Below are 16,075 nucleotides of genomic sequence, written 5' to 3' on the forward strand. Positions count from 1 at the left end.
CATATGAAGAGTCCCAGGTGTGAGACAGCACATGGGGGTTTCTCTCTCATGGCCCCAGGACCGATGATCCCCTCCCAAACAGCCATCCAAGGTGCACTTGGAGGGAACATGTCCCAGTCAGAAGCTGCTTCCCAGGATGTGTGTGGAACCCAATTGGGAGCTACCAACTGATTTTGGGTGACACTCACACTTATCCACATGGTGACATGGACCACTTCTGCAATCAATCATGTTTATTGGGCACTTACTACGTACAGGGCACTGTACTACGCACTTGGGAGAGTACAACACAACAACATAACCGACACATTCCCTGCCTGCAATGAGCAGGTGGTGGGATAAGAGGGGCAGCCTGTTGGAGACATAGGCACTCATGTGCCATCTCTCCTGGACCCACAGATCTGACCGGTGTGATGGGGACACCCCCACTGTGATTCCGATTGGGGCTCGAGAGGGGTCACCAGGGTTCAATCAATCAATCAGTAGTATTTATTTACTGAACGCTTATTGTGTGCCCTGTACTAAGTGCTTGGGAGAGTACAACACAACACTATATTATACACATTCCCTGCCCACAATGAGTTTGCCTGTTCACAGCAGTGACTAATGGCTAGCTAGCTAGCACTAGGGAAGTAAATCCTCAGAACACCTGTGGGGTTTTTTTTATGGTATTTAAGGCCTTATTATGTGCCAGTAATTGTATTAAACACTAGGATATGTACAAGGTAATCAGCTTGAACTCTTGTCCCACCTGGGGCTCACAGTCTTAATCCCCATTTTACAGATGAGTTAACTGAGGTACAGAGAAGTTAAGTGACTTGCCCAAGATCACATAACAGATAAGTGGCAGAGCCTGTACTGGAACCCAGTTCCTTCTGACTCCCAGGCCCGTGCTCTAACCATTAGGGCACGCTGCTTCTCCATTAAATAGACTCTTGGTTATGAAATTTACTGGCTTGTGTCTCCGTCTGTCTCCCTCTGACTTTCTGTGGCCCCTAGGATCTTGAAGGAGCTCATGAGTCCCAGCTTCATCCCACATGGACCAAGACAAGTCAGAATAGATTGGAGGGAGAAAGCTGAATGAGTGCCTTATAAAAATAATAATAATTATTATTATTAAATAATTGATCATTTTGTTGAGCACTTACTATGTGCCAAGCACTGTTCTAAGTGTTGGGGTAGATAAAAAGTAATCAGTTTGGACACAGTCCCTGTCCCACATGGACTCACAGTCTCAAACCCCATTTTACAGATGAGATAAGTGAGGTGCAGAGAAATTAAGTGACTTGCCCAAGGTCACACAGCAGACAAGTGGCGGAGCTGGGATTAGAACCCATGACTTCTGACTTCCAAGCCCCTGCTCTTGCCACGAGGCCATGTCTCTCTCCTCCTGTAGATTTTTAAGTTTTTTATGGGCAGGGAACATGTCTGCTAATTACTTTCCCAAGCACTAGTACAGTGATCTGCACATAGCACTCAAATATGATTGACTGATTAAAGCCAGTGGTGAGGGGTTTCTGCTTGATGTGGATATGAATGAGCAAAGATTATGGCTTTTTGAGAAGTGGGGAGATGTGCATCAATTTATTATTATTTTTTTAAGAAAAACGATCCTAGAAGCAGAGTAATAAATGGACTGGAAAGGAGAGAACCCGAAAAAAGTGGTAGTCGAGATGAGATATGGCAAGTACTTGACCAGCTCGATGGTAGTTTGGCTGAAGAGGAAGGGCGAATGACAACTATGTGGTTAAAGGAAAGACCTGTGTCAAGGATATTGCAAAGGTTGTGGGGTTGTGAGTCAGGGAGGATGGCAGTGATTGCAGCAGTGATGGGAAAGGTGGGGAAAGGATCAATTTTGGGAGGGAAGATGAGATATTCCACTGTAGATATGTTGAGAGTCCCCCGTACCTCAGTGGAGTTGGAGATGGCCTTTGGGGCCACATCCATCGCAAGGTCAGGGTTGCGGAAAACATGGAGATCCTGGAAAATGTCTAGTGATGAGGTAGCATTCATTCATTCATTCAATAGTATTTACTGAGCACTTACTAGGGACAGAGCACTGTACTAAGTTCTTGGAATGTACAATTCGGCAACAGATAGACACAATCCCTGCCCAGTGACGGGCTCACAGTCTAAACGGGGGAGACAGACAGCAAAGCAAAGCAGAACAAAACAAAAACAAGACAACATCATCAAGATAAATAGAATCAAGGGGATGTACACCTAATTAAGAAAATAAATAGGGTAATAAATAATACATACAAATGAGCACAGTGCTGAGAGGAGGGGAAGGGGTAGGAGCAGAGGGTGGGGGAGAGGGGGAGTAGAGGGAAGGGGGGCTCAGTCTGGGAAGGCCTCTTAGAGGAGGTGAGCTCCTCCAAGGAAGGCAACATTCAGAGAGGTCCCCTTGGATCACTGCAGCCCGCTTCTCAGCGTTGCAGAGAAGGGGGTTATTTTTGGCACCACCCCCCATCCACTATAGGCAATGTCAGCTTCCTTGAGCTTCAGCCCAGGGACAGAAACCAGAAAAAGAAATTCTGCTTTGAGTGGAAGGTCTTCTCATGGCATGTTCAAAATAGCGTTGTAACCACGGGAGTTCACAAAATTATGAACTATTACCCCTCAAACCAGGTATTAGATGAGGCAGTGTTCTGAACGATCCTGTTTTTTGTCAGTACGATGTAAATCCAGCTATTTCTCTATTTCACATAAATCCCTTTTAGCACAGGAGAAAACAATAAAATGAAGGCACACTGTTTTCACATCAATCTTGAAGGTCGCTATAGCTAATAAAAAACTTAATGAATCACTGTGGTCTTGCTGCCTTTTGTCTCACAGAAGGCTCGATTAGCCCTCTCTCATACACCAATCCGGCATAGTTGCCATTCCTGCCTAGTGACTTTCATTTAAGAAAGACTTGGAACAATTGTTCACCAAACAATTTAGAACCTTATGTTTTTGTTATTTATTTAAAAAATCATCAGGCGAGCCTATTTTCACTGAAATAACTCTACGGGCTTATTTTTACTGCTATCTAAGGAAAATTTGCAAAGAACTGCTGCATAAGAATCAAGCTGTAATCAGCTGTGATCCCTAAATGTTGGCTTTGGTAATTTTTTAGATACAGAAGGCTTGAAAAACACTCCCTTAAGGAGGCTTGTTTTATCATTAAAAACCCTGCAGGGGGTCTTGTTTTTAAAGTGACTCTCCTGTAAATACACCGATTCATAACAAAACTGAAATATACTATAAAATAAAACTCATTTTGGTGGTCATAGTTATGGTCAAATTACGGGTCTTGATTCTTGACGTCTTCTAATGATGTCCTGTTAACCTTTTCACTGGGTTATCTATGGTGCTGTCTAAAAAAAAGAGTAATCAACTCACTGTACCTTTAGGGTTTAATTTACATCAATTATATCCTTATAATTGAATGGCTTTCTAATTTACCCATTTACAGTTACCAAGAAGTGAGAGACAGAAGAAGAGAAACAGTGAAAAAAGAAGATATATGAGTAGCATAAAAGGTAGTTAAGGAAAATCAACTGTACTAAAATGACAATAAAGGCTTAAATGTAGTCTCACTCCAAGAGCTTTCTTTTACTTACTCGGTTGAACATGTTTGGATAATTTTCCTAACATGGTTAAACAACTGTAACTCCAATTTATATTTTAAATAATCCAGTTAAGTATATTTCAGACAATGACTATAATACCATATCTGATTGCAAACTATAATTCATGTTTTCCCAACAGTTACACTAACATAATATTTGCTTTTCAACAACTACACACTTTCATGTGTGACTTACATTAGAGGAAAATATTGGATATATCTTAAGTGCTGAATTATAGCCCTCCTTGTGCAATTCTGAGCATACTGAATTAAAAGCCAATGATAATGGTTTCTTCCTAAAACCATTTCATTTTGAATATATGATGTCTCCCTAGAGATCTGGGTATAAAATACAAATTTACTATTAAGCAGAATAATAATATGAATTTGGGAAAATGAAGAAAAGCAAGTTATCTTTACAGTTGCATTTCAAATGCTTTAAGGTATTTCATTTCGTGGTTCAAGATGAATGTAAAGAGAAATATTGCTTCGTATGCTTTCTAGCTAAAATAAGGGTATACTTTTTTCCCCACAAAGGTTAACATTCTGAAAGTTATTTGAATATAAGATATATTGTTCTCTAGATGAGTTTTATAAGTAAGAATTCTCTACGAATTTTTCCTCATTGTATAAGTATTATATATCAAAACCTAACTGCTAGGCACATGTCATTTGTAATCAGGAAGACTATAATTCTTACCCACAATTGTTAGAATATGGGACTGCCTATAAAACATTTCTGAAATTTAATCTAAAAAATGCTCCTTTATTTCTACAGTAATATCTCGATTATCCAAAGCATAATGGGCCTCAGACAATGGACAAATTTAGTTAAGCAGGAACCTACTCTGGTTTATTTCCATCTTGAACTAGTCACAGAGGAAATGGAGGCATGGACTTTAGCAGGAGAAGAAAGAAGGTTGTGGATCTAAAGGATTATCCGTGAATACAGAGGACACCGTTCAGCTTTTTTAAAGAGGCACCAAAAGGGCAAATGAAGTGAATTTGGAAATGCATAATTAACTCAGAAGAAGCAGAAACAATAAGGCATGGATGTGGAAACAGAACAGAATGGGCCCGGGCGGGGGGAGGTTACAGGACCTGGGTTCCAATTCTAGCTCGGGCACTTGACTGCTGTGTGACCCTAGGCAAGTCACTTTTAGTGTATAAATTACTTCATCTATAAAATAGGGATTAAGACTGTGGAACTGATTATCTCGTATCGACCACAACGATTAGTATGGTGCCTGACACATTGTAAGTGCTTAACAAATACCATGAAAATAAAACATATCACATCTGAATTATAAGATCAGTATACCAAGAATAATATAGAATTTTTTAATGATCTACAGGCCTATTCATTACGATGTCACACACTAGCAGAGACTTCTCTCCTTCTACAGCCCAACCCACACGCTCCATTCCTCTGCTGCTAACCTCCTCACTGTGCCTCATTCTCACCTGTCCCAATGTCAACCTCTGGCCTGGAATGCCCTCCCTCCTCACATCTACCAAACTAGCACACTTCAAAGCACTACTGAAAGCTCACCTCCTCCAGGAGGCCTTCCCAGTCTGAGTCCCCCTTTTCCTCTGCTCCCATCACTCCGAGTCCCCCCCTCTGCTCTACCCCCCTCCTCGCCTGACAGTATTTGTGTATATACACACATACTTATTATTCTATTTATTTTATTAATGATGTGTATACATCTATAATTCTATTTATATTGATGCTATTGATGCCTGTCTACTTGTTTTGTTGTCTGTCCCCTCCCTTCTAGACTGTGAGCCCTTTGTTGGATAGGGAGTGTCTCTGTTGCTGAATTGTACTTTCCAAGCGCTTAGTACAATATTCTGCACTCAGTAAGTTCTCAATAAATACAATTGAATGAATGAATGATGGTAAACATCGGTTCCTCACTTATTTATCCATATATGATATATATCCATGTATATGTCACATCCTTTCCAAAAGGCCTTCCCTGATTAAGCTCTTTTTCCCAACTCCCTCTCCCTTCAGTATCACCTATGAACTTGCTTTTGGGCATTGAGTATTCACTCCATGCTCAGCACCACAGCATTTATGAACATAGCCATAAATTATTCATTATTGCCTAACTGTAAGCTCCTTAAGGGCAGGAAATGTGTCTACCAACTCTGTTGTATTGTACTCTCTCAAGAGTTTAGTACAGTTCTGCACACAGTAAGTGTTCTATAAATACAACACAAACACACACACACATTTATATATATTTTAAAGAGAGAGAGAGGGAGGGAGGGGCATGGGCAGGGAAAATAAACACATCTGAGAATAACTTTTCTATCAATAATATTTATTGAGTGCTTACTCTGTGCAGAGCACTGTATTAAGCACTCAGGAGAGTACAACACAACACTATAACAAATTCCCTGCTCACAATGACCTTACAGAGGAAGATACATTAATATGAATAAATAAATTAAAGATCTGTACATAAGTTCTGTGGGGCTGGAAACGGGAATGAATAAAGGGAGTGAGTCAGGGCAACGCAGAGGGAATGGGAGAAAAGGAAATAAGGGCTTAATCGGGGAAGGTTTGTTGGAGGAGATGTGCCTTCCATAAATCTTTGAATGTGGGGAGAGTATTGTCTGTCGGATATGAAGAGGGAGTGCATTCTAGGCCAGAGGCAAGGGGATGGGGGCAAGAGGTTGGAGGCGAGATAGACGAGACTGAGGCACAGTGAGTAGGTTGGCATTAGAGGAGCAAAGTGGGCTATGTTGTAGTAGGAGAGAAGTACGGTGAGGTAAGAGGGGGCCAGGTGATTGAGTGCTTTAAAGGGGACAGTAAGGAGTTTCTCTGATGATTTACCTTTGTTTCAGTCTTTTATGAATCTCTCTCCATGTTATCATCAGGTTCTGTCCTGGTTGGTGGGAAGGAGGATCTTCCATATTGGGCCTGATAGGGTCAGTGTGCCCTCTAGCCTTCCTACTTAAAAACCTTAACTGTCAAAACAAGCCAATTCTATTAAGCAAAAATACACACATCTCCTAAAATGTTTAAGAAGAATTTCACCAACTAAAATCCAGAGTCAGTCCACAGGGCTAGGGATTATATAAGCACTGGATGAGGGCATTCTGTCAACATAATTTTCCTCAATTTATGGGGAAAATGGTATTAGAAACATCGATATATGGTTGTCAAGTGCTAGGACATTGTTTCTATGCATCTTGAAGTGTGAGTTGGAGCAGACGGACCAAGGACTCAATGGCTCAAGACATAATCTGGTCCAAGTCCTGGCTACAGGACCCTCATTGTAATGATCAACAGCAGGTTGCATTTTATCTGCACCTGCTACTTCTTTTCTTGCTGGACTCCTACTGGAAATAAGGATTCCAGAGAGTCCAGCAAAAGGTGAAGCAACAGGTGATGGATCAGGAACAGGTAATCAATCAAACAATGGTATTTAGTGAGCACATACTGTGTGCATAGCACTTTACTGAGTGCTTGGGAGAGTACAATACAACAGAGTTGCATTGAGAAGCAGCATGGCCTATCAGAAATACCATGGGCCTGGGAGTCAGAGTACCTGGATTCTACTCTCAGTTCCGCCACTTACCTGCTGTGTGACCTTGGGCAAATCACTTAACTTCTTTGTGTCTCAGTTCTCTTATCTGCAAAATGGAGATTCAATACCTGTTCTCCTTCCAACTTGGACCATGAGCCCCATGAGGGATCTGATTATTATGTACCTACCTCAGTGCTTACTACAGTTCCTGACACATATATAGCACTTAAATAGCCCTGTTATTATTAGTGTTGGAAAATAAACCAGCTGCCACTGCCCACCCACCACAATTACAACCTTAATAGTATATTAAGCTTTTCTCCACGGCAGCCATGATGGCTTGGACAGCAATGGCAATAGGTCTCAATCCTTATCGAATCTCACTGTTACTATTTCTCATCATAGGAGAAGCAGCGTAGCTTAGCAGAAAGAGCTCGGACTTGAACCCAGAGGTCGTGGGTTCTAATCCCAGTTCCTCCTGTCAGCTGTGTGACTTTGGGCAAGCCACTTAATTTCTCTGTGCCTCAGTTTCCTCATCTGTAAAATGGGGATTAAGACTGTGAGCCCCATGTGGGACGGCATGATTGCCTTGCATCTGTCCCAGTGCTTGGAACAGTGGTTGGCACATAGTAAGCGCTTAACAGATACTATCATTATTATATCAAAGACCACACCTTGGGTGAGCATATATCAATCAATAATATTTATTGAGCACTTACTATGTGCAGAACACTATACTAGGCACTTGGGAGAGCACAATATAGCAGGCAGACATGCTCTCAGCCTACAAGGATTTTACAATCTAGATTACAGTCTATATGTCCTTGTTTCCCCAATTCCTCCCTTCCCCGGTAATGCCCCTAACCTCCTCCCTTTCCTTGCCTTAGGCAATGCATGTAACAATTCCTCTCACACTTCATTTCAAAAATCAAATTTGGAGACCAGTTCCATGGATACCAGCTCCACCATCAGCTCAATGGAAGATTCCAAGATTCCAAATTATATACCATGTGCCTAAAGGGTGATGAAAGGAGAAAAAGATGATAAAGAGAGATGGAGAAATAACTTGACAAAACAAAAAAGACAGGAGAAACATTTCAAAGGTCCCCTGAAGCAGAATGGGAATCAGTCAACGTGACAGCTCTCAACAGCTGAAAAATGATACCAATGGGAAAAAGTGGATTACCAGAAAAAGAAATACTCCGTTTCAACACAAAATTTCCATAATATCCCAAAGGTAATGTCAAATTGCAGCACACCCTGCCAGCAACAGCCATGAGCAATCACCAAAGAATGGATTATGTGTGCAAATATAGTAAAGGAAGAAATGCACGTCACAAACAGGTGCCTTCTAGTCTCAACAGAAATATAATTGACAACTTTACCAAGTGATGTCATGATCTCTGAAACAGGTCTCGACCATGAGACATTTCTTTCTTGGAGTAAAGCTCTTAGTTCACTTGGATTTGTACCCTTTAACCACTTAGTATTCATCCCATGCACAGCCCCACAGCACTTATGTACATATCAATCATTTATTTTAATGTTGCTCTCCCGCTCTGGACTGTAAGCTCCTTGTAGGCAGCCAACGTGACTACCAGTTCTGTTGTACTGTACTCTCCTAAGCATTTAGTACAGTGCTCTGCCCCCGGTGGCATTCAATAAATACCACTGATGAATGACTGTCACCTAGTCCCTTCCTTGCAAAAGGTTCTAAGAACCAATGCTAGTTCAAAGCTGTGTCAAGGAAAAACCTTATATTGGCCCTGAAAAGTCACGATAAATATGTCCCTCCCTCCATCACACAGATACCCCTAATAAAGCATGGTCCTGGGAGTCAGAAGGTCATGGGTTCTAATCCCAACTTCGCCACTTGTCTACTGGGTGACCTTGAGCAAGTCCTTCACTTCTCGGGGCCTCTTTTATCTCATCTGTAAAATGGGGATTGAGATTTTCAGCCCCAAAGGGGACAGGAACTGTGTCCAACCCGAATTGCTTGTATCCACCCCAGCACTCAGTACAGTGCCTGGCACATAGTAAGCACTTAACAAATACCATCATTATTATCATTATTATTTTTAATAACAATCTTAACATAATGCTTTCATCAGATACAATTCAGACTTCTGTTTTTTAGAAAGCAGAATGTGGCTCTCTATGGGATTATACCTGAGTCTCTATGTCAATACAATGCTTTCATCGGAAACAACTCAGACTCTTGTTTTTAAAAAGCAGAGTTCGGATCTCCATGGAATTGTTTCTCCTTATTGCTGTATTGTACTTTCCCAAGCGCTTAGTGCAGAGCTCTGAACACAGTAAGTGCTAAACAAATATGATTGAATGAATGAAAATCTGAATCATATTCCCTTATTCAACAGAAAATAGCTTTTAATACATAAGCAAAATGGAGAGGATAAGGAGCCACACAATACGGAAAGATTTTTGCTTGTTTACAATCTGGGGCCAAAATTAAATCTTCTTCCCATTCCTGAGCCTAGTCAACTATCGGTTAGTCAAATCTGATGTAGTCTCTGCTTTTCAAGAAAGATCACAGGGAATAAACACACCTCCAATTGAAGACAAGCAGACTCACATCACATCATTGCTCTAGACAGGTAGAAAAACAGCACAAACATCATTCAGTACAATTAAGGATGCAGAATCTTCCATGCCTCTAGACAGTTAGAAAAACAGCACGAACATCATTCAATACAATTAAGGTCGCAGAATCTTCCATGCCAAATCAAGGTGAATCACCGATAAAAACAACTTTGTGCTCAGTCACCTAATAACAATAGTATTTGTTAAGCACTTACTATGTGCAAGGGACAATATTAAGCACTGGGGTGGATCTGAGCAAATCAGGTTGGACACAATCCCTGTCCCATATGGGGCTCGGAGTCTTAATCTCAATTTTACAAAGATGAGGTAACTGGGGCACATTCATTCATTCAGTCATATTTATTGCAGAGCACTGTACTAAGCATTTGGAAAGTGCAATTCGGCAACAAGTAGAGACACTTCCTACTCAACAGTGGGCTCACAGTCTAGGGGCGGGGGGAGACAGACAACAAAACAAGTAGACAGGCATCAATAGCATCAATACAAATTAATAGAATTATAGCTATATACATATCATTACTAAAATAAATAGAATAATATGTACATATATACACACATGCTGTGGGGCAGGGAGGGGGATAGAACAGAGGGAAGGACAGAGAAGTGACTTGCCCAAAGTCACCCAGAAAACAAATGGCAGAGCCGGGAATAGAACCCACATCCTTCTGACTCCGAGGCTAGTGTTGTTTCTAATCACCCACCTTCAGGAGTTTCAAACTGCCAAATGTGAGCTCTGACCACAGTCACAAGAAAAAATGAAGACATTAAAGGGTTTTTCCTTCCTAGCAAATATTTCCCAGGGGGACAGCTGAGTGAGTCTTTACTTGTAAACTGTCAGTGTCATTCCAGTCACCGAACAGAAAAGCGGTTTCACCCAGCACACTAAATTTTAACATAAGCTAAATGAAAAGGGGAGTTTTCAGTTTAAAGACACAGCCAAAATAGAATTCATTTTAAAAATTCAAACTGCCCTTTCTTTCTCTGATTTTTTAGTTCCTGGGTATAAATGAGAATGGGGTGGATGACTGTCAGTCATTTCCTGTCACTCGAGTTTAGTGGCAAAGTGAAAATTAGGGGAATTTTGATACCTGCATCACAGCTAGGCCCTACTGTGGAGAATCTTCTTCACTGGTTTCAATGGCTGAACAGGATCTTGTGCTTTTATTTTCTCAATAAACAGAAAGGAATCAATTTCAGGTGGATCCAGGAAAAGAGAGGGGAAAAATCCCTTGTTTAAAAATATAATGAAGACAGAAAAGATGGGCTAATGGAAAGAGGATAGGACTGGGAATCAGAAGATGCAGGTTCTAGTCACTCTGCCACTGACCTATTGTGTCACCTTGTGACACCTTGTGTCACCTAACCTCTCCGTGACGTAGTCTACCCATTTGAAGATTGGGGATGTTACTCTGCTTCTTAGATTGTAAGACCCCAGACTGTAAGCTCCTTAAGGGCAGGGTTTGTATCTACCAATTCTACTGAACCGTATTTCCCAAGTGCTTAGTACAGTGCTCAGCACATAGTGAGCATTCAATAAATTGTCTGTCTCCCCCGATTAGACTGTAAGCCCGTCAAAGGGCAGGGATTGTCTCCATCTGTTACCGATTTGTACATTGCAAGCGCTTAGTACAGTGCTCTGCACATAGTAAGCACTCAATAAATGCTATTAAATGAATAAATACCACTGATTAACTGACAAGGTCTGAATCTGGTTAATTATATAGTTTCTACCAAAGTGTTTCACACGGGGTTGGGCACATAATGAGCAAATAATATAATTAGATGGTGAAAGTTGATATTAAGTGATTTTTATCTGTCAATGAGAGCACTTAATTTTATGCTTTTTGTTCATAAAGTACACATGGGCGTGAATGTGAAAAGGGTGAAGATTAGAACAAAAGAAGTGTTTGAAGTATGTGCATGGGAAAACAAAGGAGTGTAAAGGGGAAAGTCTGGATGAATATTTTTCAGTCTTTCCAAAATGTCACATGCTGTACAAAAAAAGAGATCATATTCAGTCTTACAAAGAACACTGCAATGACAAAACTCTCAAACTCATTCTGATACATTCTTTTTAGAGAGAAAAATTAAGCATGACTCTAGGCATTTCATCCTCAACAACACCCAAGGGCTCCACTACCCCAATTTTCTATACTAAAAGCTCCATTTGTGGGGAGGAAGAAATTTCTATGGGAAACAGAAGCTGCAGTGCCAAACATTAGGTTTGGGTGAAGCAACCACCAGACTTGATTTTTTTTTGGGGGGGTGGGGGGAGGCAGTGAAGGGGAATCAGCACAGACAGGTAAAAAAACATCAGAAGACCTGGATTCTAATCCCAGTACCACCACCTGCCTGTGACTTTGGACAAATTAATTTTTCTAGGCCTCGTTTTCCTGATCTTTAAAATGGTGATTCGAACCTCGACTCCCCTCTACTTAGAAGTAATAGTATTTATTAAACACGTATTGTATGCAGGGTACTGTAATAAGATATTGCTTTTGGAAGGCTCTTTGTCCAGCCTGATTCTCTTAAATCTATCCCAGGGCTCACCTTAGAGCTTGGCACATAGTAAGTGCTTAAGAAATATATAGACATAAGGTCCACTGAAGAAGCAGGGTCCCGTGTCTCCACTCTATATAACTCAGAAATACGCATGTTGGGGAATGGAAAGAAAGATAAGAGAGTGAACAGTGCCTGGAGAGAAGAGAACCTTAGGACCTGATTCAAAGTTTTAATGAAAGCTTCCATTCAGATCAGTGCTTGACACATAATTAGCACTTAAATGCCAGAATTACAGTTATAGTTATTATTATTTTCAACAGGGAAAGTGTCTGTTAATTCTGTTGCATTCTCCTACGCGCTTAGTACAGTGCTCCGCACTCACTAAATGCTGAATAAATATCATTGATTGAGTGATTCAGTATTACCCTGAAAAGAAAACTAGGATCAAGAATTGAGGAAGGTACTGTCTGAATAAAAAAGGCAATTTAGAATATTAAAATTTCTACCCAAAAAAATACCCCAGGTCTTAAATTTTCAGAGTTACAAAGACTCCAATTAAAGTATGGATAACAATACATTCTCTGCTTTAAGAGTTAAGGCTTAAGGCTTTAAACCTCTACTATGTACCTGCTGTGTGACCATGGACTAGTCATTTAACTTCTCTGTGCCTCAGTTCCCTCATTTGCAAAATGGGGATTCAATACCTGTTCTCCCCCCTACTTACTCTGTGAGCCCCTTGTGGGTCCTGATTATCTTGTATCTACCCGGGTGAGGGGCACAGTAAATGCTTAACAAATTCCACAGTTTTAATAGCTTATCTGGCCAAAAACTAACTCTATCATCAAAGCACCCACAGAATGAAGAATGAAATCAATGACAACACTACAGGTGAGACGGCATCTCCCCAGAAATTGTTTATCTTTGGAAGGAAGAAGTAAAAAAAACCATTTGACTCAAAATTACCTTGAACTCCTGGAAGTGCTAAGAGCTACAAAAGGCCATTCTAAATAAGGAGTTTTCTTCAATGTGACTATTTGCTCAAAGTAAGAAGTAAAAAGCAATTTCCTTTTGGAGCATTCACCTGATGGGCTTGAGATTACCAATTTAAGCAATCTTTTAAGTGTCTGAAACTAAGATAATTTTCATTAGAAATCATTACAATCGTACCCTACCACTTGTCCTGCGCCAAAAATTAAACCCTGTAGAGGAAGGAAGGGCCAAGTTCTTTAGAGGACCAATTTTATTTCTGACAGAGCATCTTCTTGCTGACCCGGACTCTTCCACATTACCAAAAGGACAACACATGATGGGGGAAAAAAAAAATTCAAACAATGATATTTGTTGAAAGTTTACTTTGTGCAGAGGCCCTTGGTGAGTGCTTGGTTGATCCCTACTCTCTTTTAAGTTATTAAAAAAAAAAAAGAAACTGACGATCACTGAAAACACTATCCAAAAAGTGGGGAAAACTCTCAGTGAGCTTACAAACTAATTTTGCAAAGCAACACGTGCCCCAAAGTTTAATCATTTTCTAACGATGTAAAAGATGAAACAACAGGTGGAATCTCATTTTTTTTTTACAAGGTCTCTCTTCATTAGTTGTACTGAAGCCTATACAATCATCTTGATTGCTCAAATCACCACCACTGTTCCTCCAACTTTCACCCCCCCACACACACACACCCCACCCCCCACACACACTTACTCACCCTCTCAGAGTCACTCAGTACTGGAGCCTCACAGCCACATTCACACAATTACTATTACACCTCAGCTTAGCCTCACAGGTATATTTTTACAGTAATAATGGCAAACCACCTTTAAAATCCTCAGCAAAAGTGATGGAAGAAATGGGGTAGGGGAAAACAGAACCAGGAAATACGACTTTCCAAACATACTTTCGTCTTGTGGGTGACACTAGAGTTCAACCCTCCCAGAAGTGATCAAAGCAGGCAATGAGGCTCATGGGGCACTGATCAAGTGGAAGTAACAAGGCAACTGTTCGGGGAAGGAGCAGAAGAGCATCTCTGTAGCATACAGCTGAATGTCCAACGCCTTTTCACAGGGCCGGGCCCTTTCTAGGAGTACTGGACACCCAAAGATAGATCCATAAGGAATGTGGATTTCAAGATGCCTCTGGACTACTATGATATTGAACTAGACCTTTGAGAGACTTCTAAGACTACCTTAGATCAACAGTATTTGATTATGATGGTATTTGTTAAGCGCTTACTATGTGCCAAGCACTAATCTAAGTGTTGGAATAGATACAATAATAATGTTGGTATTTGTTAAGTGCTTACTATGTGCCGAGCACTGTTGTAAGCGCTGGGGTAGACACAGGGGAATCAGGTTGTCCCACGTGGGGCTCACAGTCTTAATCCCCATTTTACAGATGAGGGAACTGAGGCACAGAGAAGTGAAGTGACTTGCCCACAGTCACACAGCTGACAAGTGGCAGAGCTGGGATTCGAACTCATGAGCCCTGACTCCAAAGCCCGTGCTCTTTCCACTGAGCCACGCTGCTTCTCTAGATACAAAGTTATCAGGTTGTCCCACATGGGGCTCACAGTCTTAATCCCCATTTTATAGATGAAGTAACTGAGGCTCAGAGAAGTTAAGTGACTTGCCTAAAGTCACACAGCAGACAAGTGGCGGCGCCAGGATTAAAACCCACGACTTCTGACTCCCAAGACCTTGCTCTTTCCACTAAGCCACACTGCTTCAAATGGTATTTGAACAGTTACTTGTGTACAGAGCACTGTGATAACAGCTTGGGAGAGTACAATACAAGAGAGTTGGTAGACACGTCCCCTGCCCACAAAGAACTTAACTATCCTCTCCCCATTCCCAAAGTACACTCTCCAGATAATCTCCCACCTCTTAATCTTGTGATGTTCAATTGTTAATCCCACTTTTTGGGAAGTGTTTAAAGTGTGTGTGTCAGTTTATTTTTGTTTTTGTTTTTTTAATTTAAAACCCCAATTAAAAAGTTCTCTGTTCTGGATCTTGATCTCTAAAGCACCTAAAAATTCCCATTTCTTCTGAAAACTAACACTTTGGTTTATTTATTTTCATTAATGGGTCCCCAAAGAAAGATTTTCTGACCTTATCATCAGACCTGAGAAGATTTTTAAAGGAGAACGGAAAATGAAAAATCACATAGGATGCCTCAATCATCCAAGTGGACAGATCCAAGAGCAACTAGTAAAAGGACAGATGTTAAAGGGAAAAAAAGTTGGAATATACTATATAAATACCAAAATTACAAAACTGATAGCTATTGCAAATACAATTTTTCTGAATTTACCAGTCAGCAATCTTTGAGAATACAAATTTTGGATGTCAATATTAAAATTAGCTTTATTCTGGCATTCTTTTAGAGCCTACACTTTTAATGATTTTTCTTTTAATCTCTCAACTGTGTAAGACACTGAAGTCAACATTCAATTCTCTGAAGAAAACCAGATGTCACTATAGATTATAGATCACAGCTATAAATCACTTTGCTGTCAAGAGATTATTCAACAAAGTCTCAGGAACTTTCTTCTACCTAGTGTTGTGTGATTAGAATGATAATAGCTCACTATTGGGAAATGTGCCTTTAAGACTCAGCTGAAAATATTCTTTATTTCAACCTTTTTTTAAATTTTAATCACCTTGGGCCAATTTGAAATACATGCCAAAAAGTGAGAAGCCACTTAGATTTGTGACCTTTGGATATTTGATATTCTCCCCACCCCCAATCCCACTTATGTACACATCTTTAAATTACATATTATAAATTATGTAT

At 40.5% G+C, this 16,075-nt stretch overlaps 1 protein-coding gene across 2 annotated transcripts in view; it reads right to left on the reverse strand.

Annotated features, from left to right (window-relative positions):
- The window catches only part of NCK2 (NCK adaptor protein 2), a 155,976-nt gene that overhangs the window by 100,120 nt on the left and 39,781 nt on the right, over positions 1-16,075 (reverse strand). The window contains exon 1 of one of the 2 annotated variants that reach the window (XM_029058097.2): positions 6,465-6,529. The exons of the other annotated variant lie outside the window; for it this stretch is intronic. The gene's annotated coding sequence lies outside the window, so the exon portion shown is untranslated. Of the gene's footprint in view, positions 1-6,464; positions 6,530-16,075 lie in introns of those variants that run through there. 2 annotated transcript variants of the gene reach the window in all.

Source organism: Ornithorhynchus anatinus, chromosome 2 (assembly GCF_004115215.2).
Source record: "Ornithorhynchus anatinus isolate Pmale09 chromosome 2, mOrnAna1.pri.v4, whole genome shotgun sequence".
Taxonomy (NCBI): Eukaryota; Metazoa; Chordata; class Mammalia; order Monotremata; family Ornithorhynchidae; genus Ornithorhynchus; species Ornithorhynchus anatinus.